The sequence below is a fragment of the Carassius gibelio genome, chromosome B17 (genome assembly GCF_023724105.1).
Source record: "Carassius gibelio isolate Cgi1373 ecotype wild population from Czech Republic chromosome B17, carGib1.2-hapl.c, whole genome shotgun sequence".
NCBI lineage: Eukaryota > Metazoa > Chordata > Actinopteri > Cypriniformes > Cyprinidae > Carassius > Carassius gibelio.
Window position 1 is genome coordinate 1163497 of NC_068412.1, and position 19800 is coordinate 1183296.

At 42.4% G+C, this 19800-nt stretch overlaps 1 protein-coding gene and 1 pseudogene across 1 annotated transcript in view; both read right to left on the reverse strand.

Annotated features, from left to right (window-relative positions):
- Positions 1 to 18108, reverse strand: part of LOC127976409 (disheveled-associated activator of morphogenesis 2-like) — a 55301-nt pseudogene extending 37193 nt beyond the window's left edge.
- Positions 1 to 19800, reverse strand: part of LOC127975855 (uncharacterized) — a 1007983-nt gene that overhangs the window by 48430 nt on the left and 939753 nt on the right. The gene's annotated exons all lie outside the window — the stretch shown is intronic.

Consider the following 19800-nt stretch of genomic DNA (forward strand, 5'->3'; position numbering starts at 1 on the left):
AACATGTTACAAGTAAATGTTTAATGCAAGCACCATAAAGTGCAAGCACATGATAAAGACAAATCACCCTACACATGTTGCATAAGATGAGGCCTCCACAACTCTACAGTTAAATTTGCCATGTGTCCTGAGAGGTGTTTTAAAAATACAGATAAATCCCAAAATGCTGAAATGTCAGAGCCCACAATGACTCCCCAAAATCCAGCCCACAATTTGACACTATTTCTGCCATCACTTTTTTTTTTAAAGAAATTAAAATCATTAAAATTTATTTTTTTTAAAAGCCACAAAAGGAGTGCTTTTACCTTAGTGATTTTAGCACAAATACTATAATAAGAATCTGAGAAAAGATTAATTATTTTACACATCCTGTCAGATTATACTAGAACTACACATATTACTGTACCACCCTAAAACTAAAAAAAAAAAAAGAGTTTTGTAATGGAATTTTGTGCTCAATTCCTTTCCTACTGTTGCAAAACTCTCATTAAAAGCAATTTTACCTGAAAGCGAGTCCTCTCTGCAGCATACTTCTGGTAGTGTACCATTGCCTGTTATACTTTCTTATGTCTGTCGGGAACCAAGCAAACAGCACCCAGGATCTCTAACATAGCCACTTTACTTTTAATGTTGTCCTGTTGGAGGCTTTGGGAGATAGTGTTGATGCTCTGGGAGTGGGCCAGTACATAGGCACAGCCCTGGGAGTTGTTCATCAAGGCTTTGATGCAGCCGATGATGGATGTATGTATGCGGCTCTCTGAGGTTTCATAATCCATGCTCTTCAGGAAGTTCAGAAGACATATCAAGCCATCCAACTCGATAAAGCGAGTGACAAACCTGAAGGGCGAGTCATCAAAGGTTTTGTGAGGTTGTTTTCTTTCCAATCCCTAGAATGTCAGGAAACATAACGATCCTTTTCACACTGTTCCCAAAAACATGGACAGCAAACCGATCCAACAAAACTCACCTTTAGAACAGGGCCTAAACTAGGAAAGCGCTTTTGAGATCTTATGGTCTTTTACACATATAAATAAAACTGTCAGTTGAATAAAAATGAACTTCGGAAGTTCTTGGTAAATACCAAAAGGGACTATCTTTAAAACTTCTCTATTGGCAAAAGTCCCAGATGGCTTCTTTATATACTTAGCTGCACAAATAAATAAGACATAAAATATAATACTGAACAAGTCAACCATAAAAACGTGTCAATGCAGAAAGAGAATGTATCCTCATATTGAGCTAAACCAGGGACTCATTATTCAGATTAATTAAGGTCAAGCATTTCATTAACCCCTTCTCAAGATTGGCCAATCAAGTGACAATGTGTTTCTTCATTTCTGCTCTTTATGTGACTTTTATTCCATGTTAACTAAATACAGATACTGTACTGACAATAGAGGGAGATAGTGGAGGTAGAGGAACAGAAGTGACTTATCATCTGTAATCATAATAGATTCACTGTTTTCAAATCATTACTTGCCAAGTTGAAGCTACCCTTCTAGGTGAAGAGAGATGCATGTTTTTCTTTACCAGGGGGTGCCAAGAAAACCATGCATCTCCCTTCGCCTAGAATAAATCAATTTGTAATTATCCCATATAGTCTGGCTCCACATCTCCTGCAAACATATGCAAACCTTAGTTCCAAAGCAGACGTGGCTTACCTGGCATGGCTTAGTGATCTTTGTGTGACCTGTAATTTTTGCGAGCAATGTACACATGAGATAATAGCTCCTCGGGCCACACCCCCCTCACAAACGCCGCAGCTGGTTGAGTTTCTGGATGAGTTCTTGGACCCTCTCAGGCTCCTTACTTCTCATTCTCTGCTCAAGAGGAAGACCTTATGTCGATCGCCGCATCACAAGGCGGGCTTGAGTCCTTGGGAGATGAGGATTTGGCTGTGTTGCCTTCCTCAGAAGTACCAGCGTTGCCCAAGTCTGATCCCGAGCTGACAGCCATGCTTTCCCGGGGAGCTGAGAGCATCGGGCTTGACTGGAATCCTCCACCCTGTCCCGAGCGCTCGAGGCTGGATGATGGGTTCCTGGGGGATGCTCGTGCTGATTGCCAGCACCTCCCCTCTAGTTCCTTTCTTTCTGGAAGTGCACCAGGAAGTGACCAGTTTATGGAAGGCACCTTAAACTGCTCGAAACTGTTCTGATACTTCCTCTGCCTTCACTGCCCTCGATGGTGGAGTGGCCAAGGGGTATGCTGGGATTCCCCCATTGGAGTGTTCTGTTGCGATGCAACCGTGTCCGCAGGACGCCTCCGCATGGCGTGGTGGTCGCAAACTCCCTACAAGGCCTGTTAGTTCTCTTCCACGCTTGTGGCCAAGGCTTACAGAGCTGCGGGCCAGGCCGCTTCTGCCCTGCACACCATGGCCTCCCTTCAAAAGCAGGCCAAGCAGGCAGTGCTGACCTGGGTTTTTTTCAGGGGGCTCGCTGCTACCGACGTCGCTCTCCGGGCAACAAAGATTACTGTGCATTCCTTGGGTCAGGTGATGTCCTCTTTGGTGGTCCAGGAGCGTGGCGCAGCTGCCTCAGCCTGCTCCTTACCGAGGGCACCACCCTGCGGTCTTCTCCACTCCTGCTCGGCCACAACAGCAGCCTTCACGCCAGGTGTAGCGAGGAGACTGCCGTAAAAGGGTGGCACATTCCGTCTCTGTCCCTAACCTGCCAAACGTCAGGCCTAGTGGCGTTCCTGAGAAGGGCGATCCGCAGTTGGAGACGTCAACTCATCAGGAGATGGTAGCAGGACCACTCCTTCCCCCGGAGGAGGGCCGGTGGAGAATCCTTTGTTCACCGCATGTCTCCGTCCACCCTCTAGGTCTATGTGGCTGCTATTTCGGCTCACCTTGACCCTGTTTAAGGTAAGTCTCTTGGGAGGCACGATCTGATCATCAGGTTCCTGAGAGGAGCAAGGAGGCTCAATCCGCCTCGCCCTAAGCAAGTCCCCTCTTGGGACCTCGCAGTGGTTCTATCGGCATTGCAGAGGTATGCATTTACGCTGATCTCGAAGAAAATACATCACCGTCAGTAAGACACCGTCTTTAAACATCTTGTTGGTCTCTTCCTCTCTCTTATTGCTCTCTTTTCTCACTAAACCACTTATTTTCATTTTACTAGAAAGGGAAATACTAACTCACAATTATTAATTATGACAAATTGAAATTTAATTGAAACATTAAATTTATTTTGAATCATTTAAAATTTCCCTCTCAGATCATTTCATATGATCCTTTATTTCTAGTATTCTCTTTGGGGCCTAATTATTTTAGGAATGAATAAGCCTTGAACTTTGAAAGTTTAAGTAAACTTATTCTACTTAATTTATTTATTACCCATCTGAATATATGCTATTCAGACCTTTACTTATTTGATTGCGTTTTACCCCTCTTCCTGTTTGGTTATACACTTAACCACTATTGTTTTACTTATTGATTTCCTCTAATTTCATTTTTGCATATTTTGCCCATTTATTATTATTTTTTATTTTATTTTTATTTTACTTTTTCTTATCATTTCTTTACTTTGTGTATCCTAGCCTGGGAACGACACACCTGAGCCCTAAAAGGAGACATTGTTATCCCTCACTACGAGTTCAAATAAATTAGAAAGACAACTCTTTCACTTAAAGTTTATTTTGTTTGATTTGTTGTGTAGCAACTAAAACAACGCTCTCCTTGTAGTTGAGATAACCACGACTGAGACTTACCATCTCCATCCTCTCTCCTTTACTTTTCTCTTCTCTTTTTACATTTGTAGGACATGTAAGAACCATCAATCAATTCTAAGTGAATTAAATACACAACCGTGCCAAAGACGACGAATCATCCTTATGAATTTTGATTGTAATCATCCTCTCCTTTGTTCTTCCTAACATCCCTACATTTGGAAACGCAATCCAAGTTTTAGCATCTCATCCAACGTTGAGATCAATTTAATAGAGATACGTGTTGAACAACTGTCACCTTCGCAGCCTTCCTGGTGAGCGGTCCAACTGTAAGGTGTACGGTGTCAATCATGTCAGACTAAGGAAAGAGATATCAGCATTATTATTGTATGCTTTTGTCCAAAACAAGAAATATAATAATATTGTTTACCTTATATATGTATGTTATATATGTTATGTTATAACATTTAAAAATTATAAAATTAGTTTTTCACCTCTTTCTCTCTTTTCCTCTTCCTCAATAGAGAGACAAATTCTTCGCATATCTAGTCTACTTAGACACCCTGAGACCAACACAGTCATCACCACATTTTACTAGTGGTTCACAATCACTGATACAACACTTAGTTGTCCCACAGCACATAGGCTTTTACTCCACACAGATCTGTGTCAGTCTCTCTTCTCCTAGCGTGCCAACATGTTGCAGACCCCATTGCCCATGGGGAAGATGTGAACATTTGGCTGAGAGGCATGTCAGACAGCCTCACTCCAAAGACATTTGAACTGTTATTATTTTAATAATAATCCTAATCCTGAGAAGATTCCTGACACAAGATTCAAGCCAGAACAACAACCATGAGGAGCTAGTCAAGATCACGAGCTCACTAAGCTATGCCTTCACAACCCAGCTGAAACTGAGCGACAAGCACATCACCCACCTTCAAGAGGAGCTGACACGTGCTCAATGTCGCATAGACAAGCTGGAAGTGAAAGTTCAAGATCAGCTCAATGCAACCAGCGAGAGGGAGCAGGAAACAACGGAACAAGTTATGAAGCTCCAAGCAGCCCTGGCAGCAGCTCAGCTCGACCAGCAACATACAACAGCTGCTCAGAAAGACCTGGTAAACAGACTCCAGTATGCCGAACAGCTACTAGAGAAAGCCAAGCTAGACATCAGAAACAAGAATTCTGAAATCAGTGCTTTGAAGGAACACCTTGAAAGGTACAGAACTGAAACGGACAATATGACCCAACATCTAGACGATACCAAAGATGAGCTTTGCATGGTCAGAAAAGAACTCCAAAATGCTTACAAGCACAAACAAGAGCCAAGGAAAGAGAAACCTCTCTTAGCCTCATCACTGCTGAGCAGAGCAGAGTCCCACGTCCAAGAACTGGCCTATGACGAAAGGAGCGAAGGGCCACAACCCAAAACCTCACCTGCCTTCACCACACAACCCTTTCCTGCCAACGAAAGAAAACCTCCCGTCCAAGGCCTTGGAGCTGCACATGGGATTACAATCAAAGACCTCAACATGCTGTCTGAAAACATCAGCAGGTTCAACCACAGAGATCCCAGACATCCAAGTTTACCTGCGAGATATCGAATTTCATCTGGAAGTGAGACCTCATGTGACTGACAGAGACTGGTTATACCTCCTTAGAGCCACATCCAGTCCTGAGGTACGAAACTTTCTAGATCGACAGCCCAGTCAAACCAAGTCAAACTACCAGCGACTTCGTGAGGTCCTGATTAAAGAGTTTACAGACCCAGAGTCTGAACATGGACTGTTAACTGCCTTGGAAACCAAACAAGGTCGACAAGAGACTCCACAAGCTTCCTACAACCGACTCCGACAAGCCTACCCTTACGAAAATTAACCATGGTTTTACTACAAATAAAACCAAAAAACCATGGTTACTGTAGTTAAACCATGGTAACCACAAATTAACCATGGTTTTGCTATATTAACCATAGTTTAACCATGGTATTTGTAGTAAATCTGTGGTTTTACAAATGGCAGTCAATACGCCAAAAAACCATGGGTTACTACAGTTTTACTATAATAAAACCATGGTTATTTTTCGTAAGGGTACTTTGAAGAGGATGTGAACTTCAAAACCCTCTTCCTAAAGAATCTGCACCCTGGAGTCAGTCACCATCTTGGTGTCATGACCTGTCCGAACTCCATGACTATCCAACAGTTGCGTGACCTAACACAGAAGGCCTATAACAAGCAGAAGATGTCCTCAAAGAATGTTAACAAAACCTATACACTTTTGAACTCTGTTAACAAAGACTCAAGCCTTGCACTGGACGACACCCAGTGGCATCACGACACTAGAGTCTTCCATCAAGAGCACAGAGAGCGTGACACCCATATCCACGACCGTTTTCAGCCCAACTGCTGGAAAAATCCATGGGACCAACCACGCTTCTCAAGAAACCAAAAGGATAGCATCTGGAAACCTAACCAGATATCCAAAGGTAATCACCTGACTCATCCAAGAGCAACACTGGTGGGTAAGCGACAACAAAACCCACCTCAGCACCACTCAGACATGCACAGTGCTGAATATGCACAAGAACATGACAGATTACCATCAGAAGACATGGAACAAGTCATGAAACAACTGAGAGAGTTCTCTTAAGACAATTTACATGCATATGACCACAAAGTTGAGTCATGCTCGCTGTGACCAGCGACAGAACGGAAGGCCAGTGATCACCTGCTACACCACATCAAAGATGACAAGCACCTGTTCAACAACGACCCGTAACGTCTTTCACGGCCAACTGTTGATGAAAAATCTGAGGTATCAAAGGACATCACCTCAGTCACCTAACACAGTCACTAACAAACTGTCAAATTAACTCCAACTCCAAGAACCACATTCCCTGTCTGTGCAACAGCAACCACCAGAGCACAGAAGATCAGAAAGTCTGCTACAGCCAGAAGGCACCACAAGAAGAATGCAACATAGGAGACAAAGTTTTGCAACCCAGCTTCACACAGCCATGCCAAACTGCCTCCGACTGTGTGCTAAAGAACTTCCTGCCTTGCTGGACTGACCCCCATTAGACCATGGACATGCCTTTTACTTATCTTCAACTTATTCTTTTACCTATCCTTCTCCTTCCCCTCTTTCCTGAGTAGGTGAAACGCCTAGACACCTTGCAAGGTTCGAAGGTCTGATATTAGGATTGACTCGCAACACCTAATATCCGCCAACCACTCTAAACTGTATGGAAGCTAGAGAGCTCCATTCATGATAGGTCAATTCATTGAATTGAAAATGAAATTACTAGAAAACTAACGGTAAACGTGTAAAGTAAGACAACCTAGAAAAAACAAACAAAGTTAACCACAAATTTGATTGATGAATCAAAATAAAAATAAAAAACAATTTCCAAGACGATCTAAACTATCCTCAATGTGCTAAACTACATTGACTAATTGAACTTAACCACGTGTACCTAAATAACCTGATGCCTGCACCAGTACAGTAACTGTCATGGAGGTGTTGTCTTGCTGTTTGCTGTGTTTGTCTGCTTCTTCTGCCTTTGTTTCTCCAGCGATCGAAGATGTCTTCACCTAAACACCTCGCCGATCGAAAGGGGGATATGTAACAGAAATGAGTCGAACCAGACAAATTAAAGAGTCAATCAAAGCTGTGTTTGGAACACGAGCCGAATTCCTCAGGAAGTCATAAAACATCTGTGCCACAAGTCCCAAGGAAGATAACCAACCAACTTGTTCACACAACAGCTTTCAACATTAACACCACTAGAACAATTATTGACAATTTTAATTTGCAGAAGAGATTGTCAAATTTGTTGTTCATATTGGAAATGCAACGCTGGACACCACATGGAAACCCATGAGTTAAACACTTCCATTGACTTCCCCCCACCTAGCAGACTGAAATTCCTAAGGGGGAAGGGTTTTGAACCTCTGGTCTTTACAGAACATCCCTATGTCAGAGAATGACAAAGAAACTGTCTTTTGTACATATATATGGACCAGAATTAACTCCAAAAGACTTATAAATGAATCAGTCCATCGCTTCACTCCATATTCATTTATGTGTAACCCACACATTTGACTATCATGTTATAATCACTTATTGTGTATTGTGGCTAGTGGGGCGGGGCCGAGAGGCGTGGGAACGAGGAGTGAGGCCAGGTGTAGTGATTGAAGATGAGCTGCACCTGCGCCCCACCGCCAGTATCGAGTCCCACGTAGGAGATGGAAGGATTTAAAACTGGAGCGACGACCGTGAAGGACGAGAGAGGACCAGGCCTGGGACATTATTTTATGTGTTTGCTTTTTATTTGCACACACCAGTCGTCCGCGAGGGGCTGGTGCGCTGTATTGTGTTTATTTTGAATATTAAAATTATGTTTTGATTGTGCGCCGGTTCCCGCCTCCTTCTTCCCGATGAATATGGAGATTTGTATATCGTTACAGTGGTGCCGAAAACCCGGGAGAAGGAGGGACGCGCTGCTGAAGATCGTCCCCGTGAGCGGCTGGGTTGGGGGGGGGGGGGGGGAGGGGGTAGAGCGCAGTCTCGGGACTACCCCCCGGCCTGTGAGGGGCGATGGGGGTATGTGCAAGTGGGGCGGGGCCGAGAGGCGTGGGAACGAGGAGTGAGGCCAGGTGTAGTGATTGAAGATGAGCTGCACCTGCGCCCCACCGCCAGTATCGAGTCCCACGTAGGAGATGGAAGGATTTAAAACTGGAGCGACGACCATGAAGGACGAGAGAGGACCAGGCCTGGGACATTATTTTATGTGTTTGCTTTTTATTTGCGCGCACTAGTCGTCCGCGAGGGGCTGGTGCGCTGTATTGTGTTTATTTTGAATATTAAAATTATGTTTTGATTGTGCGCCGGTTCCCGCCTCCTTCTTCCCGATGAATATGGAGATTTGTATATCGTTACATGTATGTTTTTTTTTTAATAACTATGCAATAGCTGAAGGATTCATAATTATGATTGGTATGTGTGTGATTGAATCTGCTTGCTTGAATTAGACCAGACAATCTTTTATTTGTCATATATATATCATATATATCAATATATCATATTCGTGTAATGGGAATCATGCCCAAAATTAAACCCTAGAGTTTTCCCACCCTAAAGAGTGGGAAAATTCGGACCACATGCTTGGTAAGATAAACATATGATTTATGATACCCCCGAGCCAAGACAATATCTGATTGGTCAAGACAACATTTGAGGTGTGTAAATACTTAGGACACCATAAAATCTTGCTTTTAGTCTCTAGCTATGCTGCTGCTATTAGTCATGTTGCTTTTAGTTGTTAGCTTTGCTTCTGCTATTTGTCATGTCTGCTTTTAGTTTGCTTTTAGCTTTTAGCTTGTAGCTTTGCTACCTAGCTTTAGCTTTTAGCCATGCTCTTTGTCATCACTGTTCTGTGAGCACGGTTGCAGCGTGCTTCAGCCTGCATGCCTGCTGCTACTTATCCACGATGAGAAGGAACACAACCTAGTCTCTTCAAACTTTAAATTCTTTTCTTTTCCGTTTGAGAGTTTTGTGTTCTGAGTTAAGTTTTGTAACGTCGACCTCGTCTGCACGTTCAACTTCAACCAGCCACACAACTCCATTTTCAGCAAACGCCCCACCACGGGCCTTTCCAAGACGTCACTTCAGCGACTACTGAACTTCCAAAAAATCAGCGACATCGGGATTCCCCTTTCACCGGGATTCCCTTTTTCACAGGAGACGCAAGTAACCTCCAGACTGTGACCTTTACTGGTGTATCTAATATAATTTTAACCTCATTGAGGAACTCAATGCGAGGACTAATTACGTGATTGATGGCTGTCCATGTCTATGCAATTTAAAGGTGCCATCTGTAATGTTTGGCAAAAAAAAATCAAGTCATACTCCACATTCCATACCAGATGGGGGCAGTATGCCTCAATAAAGTGAATTGGTCTACTCTAGAGTAACAAACGAGAAACGTCATAGTCTCTATGCTCCGCCACTACTTTCACAACAACACTACAGCCATAGCCGAAGCCTAACTGTGCGTTCTCACCGCCAGCGTCTAGAGCGTCAAAAATCGCTCTTGCCGCTCTGCTCACGACGCTGCAGAAAGATTTGTGAGCGCTCAGACGCTCTAACATAGATCGAATGCTTATTTTGTATTTAAAGCGACCGGAAAGCAAACAAGCTTGTTGATCTCGTGCAGACTAACCACAAGGAGTTGACTCTTTTCACACGCTTTCACGCCACACATCAATTTTTCATGCACAGAAAAACCACGAAGCAAAGAGGACACGGAGACCAACAGACTAGCAAGAGCAGGTTAGTTATGATATAATAAAATTGGTAACTTTAAGTTATAGCTAGCTAATTATCAAACGCAGCTACGGTTATCCATCGCTAACATTAGCACGTTTATCGAACAGCCTTCGATACATTTCTATGTTATAACTTCCCGAAAACGAATACACAAACATATAAAACAAACTTCTAGCGAAATACTAACAGCATCTAACTTACCAATCCAAAAGAAATGTTGCAAGTTCGGAGTCTAACCTCATTTCTTTCAGGTCCATCAGTTGTCTCCAGCTATTAAAAGCAGTGCCAATGTTTACTCTGGTTCGGCTCCTTTTCTTATCGGATTTGATTTGTGAATCCGAGGGCGGTTGTTTCCCTGTAGATTCAGATTCAGATATCTTTATTAGTCCCCAAAGGGGCAATTCAGTTCTACAGCCAACCCATCCAATAAGGTTATTAGCACACAATAATATAAGAATTATAAAGTTAAAAATGTATACAACGATCACACCCTAACACACACATACAGCACAACACACACATTCACCTGCCAGTGACAGAACAAAGCAGTGGAATCCAAGAGCCATTTATGTAGTTATGAATTCTCATTCAAGAATCTTATAGCAGAGGGAAGGAATGAGTTTGCATAACGATTCGTTTTCCGTATTGGCACATAATACCGCCGACCTGACTGCATGAGCACAAATTCATACCTGAGCACATGATCTGGTTGGCACAGTATTCTATCTGCTTTTTGGACCACTCTTTTTTTCCAGAGAGAACAGAGATCATTTAATTGGGTACCAGTAATTTTTGAGCATACTTTAACAATGTCGTTCAAACTCTTTTTGTCTTTCACAGCTAAACCATTAAACCAACCCAAGAAAGAAAAAGTTAATAGACTCTCATTGAATGCCTGATAAAATGCACATAAAATTTTTTTACAAACCCCAAAGGAGTTCAACTTCCTCAGTATGTATATTCTTTGGTTTGCTCGCTTAATAATGCTATCAGTGTTCTCTCTGAAATTCAATTGTGAGTCAAATACTGTGCCCAAATACTTGTATGTTTGAACCACTTGAACACCTTCATTGTGTATTACACTCAGTTTAGGTTCGTCACTAACCTTCCTAAAATCTATTATCAATTCTTTAGTCTTTGACACATTTAAGTCAAGGAGACTGTCATCGCACCATCTAGCAAACTCCTCAAGGGCTCTGCTATGATCAGGTTAGTTGTCCTGTAAAAGGGACAACAGGGCTGTGTCGTCTGAAAACTTCACTAAGTAGCTGTTCTCCCAAGATGACCTGCAGTTATCGGTGTACAATATGAAAAGAAGGGGAGAGAGAACACAGCCCTGAGGAGAGCCTGTGTTTGATATCATAACAGATGACATATTTCCATTTACACAGACCTGCTGCCTTCTATTTGTTAAAAAGTTTAAGATGAGTAATAGGATCTGCTCAGGTAGCTTAAAATATGAAGCTAATCGTTCAATCAGAATGTGAGGCTGCATTTTATTAAAAGCTGAACTAAAGTCAGCAAATAAAATTCTTACATGTGATGCAGGTTTCTCAAGGTGTTTATACACCTTGTCAAGAATAAAAAGTTTTGCATCCTCTACACCCTTGCCCGCTTGATATGCGAACTGTAGAGGATCTAATTTGTCTACAGTTAGGGGGATGATTGTGTCCTTCAAGATCTTTTCAAAACATTTCATGACCAGGGAAGTTAATGCAATTGGTCTAAAATCATTGAGGTCTTTAGGAAATTTTGTTTTTGGGATGGGTATTACTGTTGATGTTTTCCATAAATCAGGTATATCCCCACTATCAGCACATTTTTGAAAGATAACTGTAAAAGCCTCACTAAGCTGTTCAGCACAATAATGGAGTGTATGCCCACAAATTGCGTCAGGACCTGGAGCCTTGCCTATTTTTATACTTTTAAGTAGTGTTGTGACTTTTTCCTGTTGTATTTTTATCCCTCTCTGAGGCTTCCATGTCTCTCTCAGTGTGTCTAAGCTATCTGAGAAGGACCTTTCGAACCTACAGAAAATTTTGTTAAAAATATCTGGCAAATCTCCGTCATCTAAACCACTCAATTTTATTGGTTGCCCTGTTCTACACACAGGCTGATTAATGGCTGCCATGGTTTTAATGCCTTGCCAGGCTGCCTTTAAATCCCCACTATTATATTGATTTTCAATTTTATTCTTGTATTGGCTTTTTGCTTTCCTTATTTCATTTTTGACTTCTCTTGAGACAGCTTTTTTCTCGACCAGGTCTCCTAAATAGAATGTTTTTTTCGTGTTGATAACACTTTTCAATTCCTTCGTTACCCAAGGCTTGTTATTAGGATAAATGACCACTTTTTTAGATGGAATAATCATATCAACACAATATTTGACATAGGCAGACGTGGTTTCTGTAAGTTCATTAATATCATTACAAGTGTCATAAAAACAAGTCCAATCAGTACATTCCAGACACCCCTGTAGAGAGGAAATGCTGTCTTCTGTCCAAAGTTTTATGTTTTTTTCCTCACGCTTAAGGCGTCTGAATGCGGGCTTATACACAGGCATCAAATAAATACTGTTGTGGTAGGAGGCACCAAGTGGTGGCATAGCCATAGATCTCTAGGCTCCATTTACTGAACCATAACATAGATCTAAAGTGGTGTTCCTCTGTGTTGTAGAACAAGTTATATACTGTTCATATGATCTTAAGGTCTTGTCTAAAGTACAGTGGTTAAAATCTCCTATAAAAAACTTGGGGGCCTCTGGGCAAATAGTCTGTGAGTAACATCAGCGATCACTTGCGCTGCAATTGAAGCATTGGCTCGCGGATGAATGTACACAAGCGTATAAAACAGTTGTTGGAACTCTCAAGGTAAATAGAACGGCCGGAGAGACACTGTCAACAATTCAATATCCGAGGTGCATATTCTTTCTCTCACTACCACAGTGTTACAGTACCTTTGGTTTACGTAGAGGCACACTCCTCCTCCCCGACTTTTCCCAGTTGTCATCGGGTCTCGGTCCAGGCGAATTGGGCTACCAAAACCCACTCATAATCAGGTCCTCCTCCCGGTCTAACTCCCTTAGCCATGTTTCCTAGAAGGCGAGAAGACAAGTGTCTCTTATACCGGGTTTGCTCTTGATCCAAGCTTCCAGCTCGTCTGTCTTGTGTCTTAATAACTGCACGTTTGACAACAGGATTGTGGAGAGTGGGGGTAGCTTATGGCGGTTATCGAGCCTGAGGTTTTTAAGTCTCCGATGCAGGCCTCCTCTTCTCCCTCTTTTCCGATGTTTGCTCCGTGCATGCAATCTGCACAACTCCACCGGAATATCTGGTATAATACCGGCAGACGCTGTTCGTAGGGAGATCAGAAACTCCCGACTCTAGATAATTTCCCCCAATACTCCATACTCCGAACCGTAACAGGAGGAGAATTCAAGCAGTAGCGTTATCACAATAGATATTGCGAACAGTTGATCAAAAGTCTTTAAAAGCCACATCTCTGAATCACTGACACTTCCTTTCATGCATAAACATTAATGTCCACAATAAACACTCAATAAAACGAGTAAAACAAACAATGGATGGGCAAGCTTCTGGGTCGCACACACACTGGAGCACCCCGGAAGGAAAAATAGCGGGTGGTGGTCTCTTGCCAAGGGCTTGAGCCATCCTTTCTCTCTCTTCTCTGAACTGAAATGAAGTACTGGGCTGTACTTTCCACATGATTGACATCAGGTTCAGGCACGCCCACAAGCCGTGCAAGTTATTCGTGTATTGCAGGTTGGCTGGTGGTTATGTTGCCTGCATACCGCCTCCCATGGCCGAAACTGGTATTACGACACCTGTCGGGCCGGGGCTAGTAATGCTAATGCTAATTAAGGTTGATAACGTCACACCTCTGTTTATCAATTTGCACTGGCTTCCAGTAGCTGCTCGCATAAAATTCAAGGCATTGATGTTTGCCTACAAAACTACCACTGGCTCTGCACCCATTAACCTAAATTCGTTACTTCAGACTTATGTGCCCTCTAGAAGCTTGCGTTCTGCAAGTGAACGTCGCTTGATTGTGCCATCCCAAAGAAGCACAAAGTCACTTTTACGGACTTTTAAATTAAATATTCCCTTCTGGTGGAATGAACTCCCCAACTCAATCCGAGCAGCTGAGTCCTTAGCCATCTTCAAGAATGGGATTAAAACACATCTCTTCCATCTTTATTTGACCCTCTAACTTTAAAACTCACTATTCTAATTCCATTCTTTAAAAAATCTAACTACCTTTCTAATCTTTTTGTATTCTATTTTCTTTTCATTTATTATGCAATTGTATATGTATGCGTGTGTGTGTGTGTGTGTCCTCTAACTAGCTTGCTCTATTTTTTTTTTTTTATTCTGTTTTCTTTTTATTTATTATATTAGTTAAAATCCCATGCTACGTGTACTGTGTTAACCTAACTGAGACTTGTTATAGCACTTATATATCATTGCTCTTTTTGTTGTTTTTGATTGCTTCCACTTGTCTACATTTGTAAGTCGCTTTGGATAAAAGCGTCAGCTAAATGAATAAATGTAAATGTAAATGTAATATCTCTGCAGCACTATAACTTGACATTTTTTTAATGACATCATCGCCCTTATTTCTTCTCATTCTTTTGATGCGTGTAGGTCACGTTATGGATATTTTTACCTAAATTTTTGCATATGGCACCTTTAACTTATTGCTGTAAACTTGGGATTCCATATTTCCATTCTCTTAAACTCATCTTTCCCTAACTTTCGATTTTCCTGCAACTTGTATTAATGTGTGAGTGCGTGCGTTTATGTGTTAGATTAGTTTATATGTCTTAGATTTATCTAATAAAGCCTTATTCATATTGAAAAGAGAAGTATCTTGTGTTTTGTGCTTACAAGTTAATGTCTTAAACTGCCGATCTTGTTACTGTGCTAATTGATAGTGTTTCACTATAGTTTGGATATTAATATCCAGCGCAGATTTGATGTTAAACGGCTTGTTCAGGGAATCTCAGGGCGTCTCAGTGATCAGCCATGAAACAGTGATTCTGTTCAAATTCCCTTTAAAATCTTAAATGATTCCCTTTGAGCTAAATTGACCTGTTTCCGTTACACGGTATATGTGAGGATTTCCAGTCAGGATTTAGACCGTATCATAGTACTGAGACCGCTCTCCTTAGAGTTACAAATGACCTGCTCTTATCATCTGATCGTGGTTGTATCTCTCTATTAGTTCTATTTGATCTTAGTGCTGCGTTTGACACAATTGACAACAACATTCTTTTGCATAGGATTGAACACTTTGTTGGCATTAATGGAAGTGCATTAGCATGGTTTAAATCGTACTTATATGACCACCATCAGTTCGTAGCAGTGAATGAAGAGGTATCATATCGATCACAAGTGCAGTATGGAGTACCTCAAGGTTCAGTACTAGGGCCGCTACTCTTCAAGTTTTATATGTTACCCTTATATCATCAGATATCATCAGGAAACATGGTGTTAGCTTTCACTGTTATGCTGATGATACTCAGCTCATACTGCAGCTAGTCCAAAATGCAGCATCTATAGATCTTACTAGAACCAGAAAAAAATGTCCATATCAGCCCAGTTCTGTCAACACACTAGCTCCCTATCAAACATCGTATGGATTTTAAAATCCTGCTTATTACTTATAAAGCCCTGAATGGATTAGCACCTCAGTATTTGAACGACCTCTTACTGCACTATAGTCCTCCACATACACTGTGTTCTCAAAACTCTGATTTGGTTCCTTGCCGCTGTTTCCTCTGGCTTGCTTAGTTGGGAACACTTAATTTCCAGCGATTTCGTTGACTTGATTGCACAGATACTTTTTAACATGAACTGAGCTGGATGATGACATCATTGAATTCAATGATGAACTGCCTTTTTGCTTTATTGACACATTATTTACCTATTTAAAGGGATAGTTCACCCAAAATTCAAAATTATGTAATAACTCACCCTCATGTCGTTCCAAACCCGTGAGACCTCCGTTTATCTTTGGAAGATATTTTTGATTTAATCCGAGAGCTCTCAGTCCCACCATTGAAACTGTGTGTATGGTATACTGTCCATATGGACGACTGGGTTAAGTAGGAGCTGGAAACAAGTGCGAGTTAAACAGTTTAATGAATATAAAACAAACAAACAAGATTACAGCACGATGCTGGGAAGACGACAATCCAAGATGGTGGTGAGACGTGAGCGTGCTCCACCATAGAGAGTTGTTGACTCCAGGAATACCATCATGCCATTAGAGCGCAGGAGGGCGGTAACAAAATCTAGTGCGATGTGGGACCAGGGTCTCGAAGGGACAGACAGCGGTTGGAGGAGCCCATCAGGAGGTCGGTTAGATGACTTACCACTGGCACAAACTGAGCAAGCCAAAACAAAATTGCGGACGTCACGAGCCATACGTGGCCACCAGAATCGTTGTTTAACTAACCCATTAGTTCGACTTATCCCTGGGTGACAATCCCATTAGAGCAGTGACACCACTGAACGACTTCGGACCTTTACTCCTCCGGCACAAATAAACGGTTTGGTGGACAACCGGGCGGAGGCATTACCCCTTCTAAGGCTTTTGGAACCCGGGCGGTATGATAAAGTAAAATCAAAGCGACCAAAAAAAAAAGTGCCCACCGAGCCTGCCTGGAATTGAGTCTTTTGGCAGTTCTAATGTATTCTAAATTCATATGATCGGTCCAAACAATGAAAGGTACCCCTGAGCCTTCCAGCCAGTGATGCCACTCCTCTAAAGCTAATTTGACAGCCAACAACTCTCTATTACCAATGTCATAATTGCATTCAGCAGGAGATAATCGATGGGAAAAAAAAACACGCCAAGATGTACCTTATCATCCGAGACAGCACGTTGGGACAACACTGCTCCTACTCCCACCTCTGATGCGTCGACCTCCACCACGAACTGCCGTGTGGGATCAGGGGCCACAAGGATGGGAGCCGAAATGAAGTGGCTTTTTAGGTTAGTGAACACAGTCTCATCTGCGTCCGACCACCTGGACGGAGTACTGGGAGAGGTCAAGGCTGTCAGAGGTGAGGCTAGTTGGCTGAAATTGCGAATGAAACGCAGATAGAAATTGGCGAACCCCAGAAACCTCTGTAGGGCCTTACGGGAATCTGGCCAATCTATCACAGCCTTAACCTTCTCAGGGTCCATACGTATTCCCTCAGGCGAAACGATATACCCTAGGAAGGGAACAGACTGTGCATGGAATACGCATTTCTCCGTCTTGACAAAAAGCTCATTCTTAAGTAAACTCTGGAGCACTCGTCTTACGTGTTTGAACGTGTTCCTGGAGAGTGACATGGATGGGAAGAGACACAGGCAGGACAGGAATGTTCAGGTGACGTGCAAGGAGTGAGTTGATGAAATTACCTTTGGCTCCGGAGTCCAGAAGGGCGTGACAGTCGTGAGTGTGGAGAGTCGATGATGTAGTTGAGGACTTCCCAGCGGAGATCCCAACTGATAGTAGCCTCAAGTTTACTACTGGGTTGGCTCTTTTACCGGGCAGGAGAAGATGGTATGTCCTGAGCCTCCACAGTACAGGCATAGTCCTTGTGACCACATCCGTTCTCTCTCCCTCCGGGACAGCCGAGCTCTACCCACCTGCATGGGTTCGTGGTCGTCGACGGGACCGACCGCGTTCTCTCGACTCGAGCGCCCCCTGTCCGGAGAGATGATATGCCACGTAGGACTGGTCTGACGACCCAGGCGATTAGATCCTGGCATCAACTCGTAAGGCTAAGTCAATAAGACCGTTGAGTGTGGGGGGCAGCTCAAGGAGGTAGATCTCCTTTTGAACACGGTTGGCCAGCCCATGCAGGAATCGATCCCACTGCGCCGCCTCGTTCCACCTCCGTCCCCCATAGGCGGTGCGATGGGCGCAGTGGGAGAGGTGAGCTGATGGATCTACTGGGTGAGCTCGGATACCTGTGCCACCAGCGCTTGGATAGCGCGTCCAGTGTTAGAGATGCTCTCCTGCTGCTCATCCATGCGTTTGACACTGTGAAGCATAAAGTCTTTTAGAGTGTTGGTGCTCACTGCTTCCATGATTACTTAGCATATCCAAAACCTCAGAACAACTTGATGATGTAACAGAAACTATGGACTCTCTCTTTTCTAGCACTTTAAATACAGTTGCTCCTTTACGCTTAAGAAAGGTTAAGGAAAACAGTTTGACACCATGGTATAATGAGCATACTCGCACCCTAAAGAGAGCAGCCCGAAAAATGGAGCGCAGCTGGAGGAAAACAAAACTAGAGGTATTTCGTATTGCTTGGCGGGAAAGTAGCATATCCTACCGAAAAGCATTAAAAACTGCTAGATCTGATTACTTTTCTTCTCTTTTAGAAGAAAACAAACATAACCCCAGGTATTTATTCAATACAGTGGCTAAATTAACGAAAAATAAAGCCTCAACAAGTGTTGACATTTCCCAACACCACAGCAGTAATGACTTTATGAACTACTTTACTTCTAAAATCGATACTATTAGAGATAAAATTGCAACCATTCAGCCGTCAGCTACAGTTTCGCATCAGACAGTGCACTATAGACCCCCTGAGGAACAGTTCCACTCATTCTCTACTATAGGAGAGGAAGAATTGTATAAACTTGTTAAATCATCTAAACTTACAACATGTATGTTAGACCCTATACCATCTAAGCTCTTAAAAGAGGTGCTTCCAGAAGTCATAGGTCCTCTTCTGACTATTATTAATTCCTCATTGTTATTAGGACATGTCCCCAAAACCTTCAAACTGGCTGTTATTAAGCCTCTCATAAAAAAGCCACAACTTGACCCCAGAGAACTAGTTAATTATAGACCAATCTCGAATCTCCCTTTTCTGTCCAAGATACTAGAAAAGGTGGTATCCTCACAATTATATTCCTTCTTAGAGAAAAATGGTATATGTGAGGATTTCCAGTCAGGATTTAGACCGTATCATAGTACTGAAACTGCTCTCCTTAGAGTTACAAATGATCTGCTCTTATCATCTGATCGTGGGTGTATCTCTCTATTAGTTTTATTGGATCTTAGTGCTGCGTTTGACACAATTGACCACAACATTCTTTTGCATAGACTTGAACACTTTGTTGGCATCAGTGGAAGTGCATTAGCATGGTTTAAATCGTACTTATATGACCGCCATCAGTTCGTAGCAGTGAATGAAGATGTATCATATCGATCACAAGTGCAGTATGGAGTACCTCAAGGCTCAGTTCTAGGGCCGCTACTCTTCACGCTTTATATGTTACCCTTGGGAGATATCATCAGGAAACATGGTGTTAGCTTTCACTGTTATGCTGATGATACGCAGCTCTATATTTCCTCGCAGCCCGGTGAAACACACCAATTTGAAAAACTAATGGAATGCATAGTCGATATAAAAAATTGGATGACGAGTAATTTCTTACTGCTAAATTCAGAAAAAACAGAGGTGTTAATCATAGGGCCTAAAAACTCTACTTGTAATAACCTAGAACACTGTCTAAGACTTGATGGTTGCTCTGTCAATTCTTCGTCATCAGTTAGGAACCTAGGTGTGCTACTTGATCGCAATCTTTCCTTAGAAAGCCACGTTTCTAGCATTTGTAAAACTGCATTTTTCCATCTCAAAAATATATCTAAATTACGGCCTATGCTCTCAATGTCAAATGCAGAAATGTTAATCCATGCATTTATGACTTCAAGGTTAGACTACTGTAATGCTTTATTGGGTGGTTGTTCTGCACGCTTGG